Below are 2,606 nucleotides of genomic sequence, written 5' to 3'. Positions count from 1 at the left end.
CCAAAAAACCAAACCAAAAAACAGAAAGAAACTAAGACTCCAGCACATCACTTCTCCAAAAGAGAGGTGAAACAGTGGTTTGAGATTGTGAATATTTAGCTCTCTCTCTAATGCTGCCTGAGAAGATAATTTGCTTCCCCACATTTCATAATCTTTTTTAAAAAATATCCAAAGAAACCAAGGGGGACTAAAGAGAGATCTTTTCTATCATTATTGTAGTTAAAGCAGGATTGACCATTTTATTCAAATGACAAAAGGCTTCCAATGACTTATAAATTACTACTAATACAAAGCCAGAGAAAATAACATGCAATTTCAGGGGAAAAAAAAAAGGATGCCGTATTTAGTTTCAGATAGTTCAAATATGTATTAATATATTGAGCTAAAAAGAAAAAAAAAAAACCAAACCCACACCAAAACCCAAAACAACCCCACAACATTTTTTGTGATCTCAAAACTGAAAATACTTAATAATGTATCTCTCAATCTGTTAATCCAGAATGCATATCAACACAAATTTCTGGAAACATGGGCATTTGAAAGTTATTCAAGAAAATCCTGCCACCTTCCTCTAACCTAGCAACATAAACAGGAATCCCAGCAAATTATAACTAGCATGGCTGGATAAATGTTAACTATCCTGGAACACTTAATCTTTCCAGTAATTATCACCACCATGAATAGTACAAAAAAAAGCAACTGCATAAACCACAAAAAGTACTGATTATTTGCACATGGAGTCCCCATGACCTTCCCATCCTAAAGGACATCCAGCATTTTTTACACAGATGAAAATTTCTTTTCTTTATGTTCGTTCTTTGTGCATACTATTCATTTCTTCAGACTAAACACTTATGATGGTGAAGTTTCCTTCTCAAAACCAGGTTGTAACAAGACAGTAAACCCCCTTGAAATTATGCAGACTCATTTATTTGGTAAAGATACAGCTTCAAAAAGCTTCCTATATTCCCAAAACATCACATCCCTCATATTAGCCATCTTATTTTTAAAAGAAAGAGTATGGTCCGTGCTGAAAGAAAAGGAAGTTTAGGAAGCAAAACATTAAGTAACCTCATGGCAAAGAGAATCTATCAACTGCATTCAATTTTTCCTATCAAGGGTTTTTAGGTACCTGGTTGGGGGGAAACAGTTACCCAGAACCTTGCTAAACCTTGAAAGTGATAGTGTATTTGATGACAAATATTGCCAAGTGCACTCCCCTGCTACAATTCTCTTCGACTGCAATAGGTCACACAAAGTCAATATTCTGTGATCAGAACTGAACATGTTGACAGGCTCAGCAATACCAACAAAGTATGCCTTCATGCATAAACAATCAAGTCATGCTTCCAAACACCATGAAGAAAAGAAAATAAAACAAACAAAAAACCCCATAAATAAAACTAGGACTTTGTATTTTTCCTTCAAAAAATAAAACCAAGATGTCTGGTATCCAACATGTCTATGGGTCACTGAAAAATTTTTTTCTGAGGAAAACATCAACATTCCTCAGCAACGCCAGACTTTGAACACATACCCATTAACTTTCAGCCACAATAAGAAACAAGAAATACTTCACAGGTATCTGACAGAACTTTGTTCTCTATCAGACAGAGATTTAGGTAACTCACAAACAAAGAGCGTTCCTGCAATTCCACCCCACATACATTAGAAAAAAAAAAAAAAGTGTCTCCTCTCACCCTGACACTGCATCCGCAGAGCAGAAGAGACTGCTCAGAATCTTGCAGACTTTATCTCACAGTGAAAAACATTCCATGCTGAAACCAGACAGAGGCAGTCTGGATTAAACAGATGGCACTCTATTTAGAACAGTTTCACTGTTAATAACATGATAATGGCATTCCTCCTGGAACTCTTCTCATGCGCTCCCAATATCCCTATAAAAAAACCCTGAAACCCAGAAAGAGCTTTACATCAGGATATTAAAAAAAAAAAAGGCACTAGTCTGTCCTAAAATTCTACCAGCATGACGCTACAAAACAACATTTATTCTCATTCTTATAAGAGCATCAGAAATTAATATAACAGAGTTTGCATTCTGCTATAAAGAAACAGCATTATTCTATCATCTACAATTGAGAAATTATTTAAGCCTTTATAAGTCACTGACTGAGTAGCTAACTTTCACCAGTTTCTTTTCAGATGAAGGGGACTATGTACTCAACCTTGAGGAACATAAAAAATAATGTAATTATCCAGATACTAAGGCAATCAACACTTCACAATTGGATAGCCAGAGCATGTAAAAGACCGAGCTCCCCAGAGACAGGTACTCAATGGAACCAAGCAACCACCTCACTCAAGACGCAGCTGTCAAGAGAATTCTTAACTTTCACTTACCTTTCAGTGCAGTTGCAGGATTTCAGGATGTCTCCCCACTTCTCCTACGGAAACAAACAACGATGCTCTTTTAAGATATATCTATCCACTGAAAGCCAAAAGTCTGCTCCTGGCGCCAGCCGGGCTTGTGAGCACCTCCGATCTACCCCACAACTTCTTCCCCCGACGAGGTGAACCCCAAGGGCAGGCAGCGAGCGGGCACAGCCCCGGGCCCCGCGGCCGCTCCGCCGCTCTCCGCGGTCAGG

General features: G+C 38.1%; 1 protein-coding gene across 8 annotated transcripts in view; it reads right to left on the bottom strand.

Moving 5' to 3' along the window:
- The window catches only part of FAM126B (family with sequence similarity 126 member B), a 74,904-nt gene extending 72,304 nt beyond the window's left edge, over positions 1-2,600 (bottom strand). For 7 of the 8 annotated variants that reach the window (XR_004842619.1, XM_035899103.1, XM_035899104.1 and 4 more), the window contains exon 1: positions 2,362-2,600. The gene's annotated coding sequence lies outside the window, so the exon portion shown is untranslated. The remainder of the gene's footprint in view (positions 1-2,361) is intronic. The other variant, XM_009643559.2, reaches the window with a different exon arrangement.
- Between the last annotated feature and the right edge of the window lie 6 nt (positions 2,601-2,606).

The sequence above is a fragment of the Egretta garzetta genome, unplaced genomic scaffold (genome assembly GCF_000687185.1).
Source record: "Egretta garzetta isolate BGI_Z169 unplaced genomic scaffold, ASM68718v1 scaffold297, whole genome shotgun sequence".
Taxonomy (NCBI): Eukaryota; Metazoa; Chordata; class Aves; order Pelecaniformes; family Ardeidae; genus Egretta; species Egretta garzetta.
The sequence above is the reverse complement of the archived record's forward strand: the minus strand, read 5'-3'. Positions and strand labels throughout refer to the sequence as shown.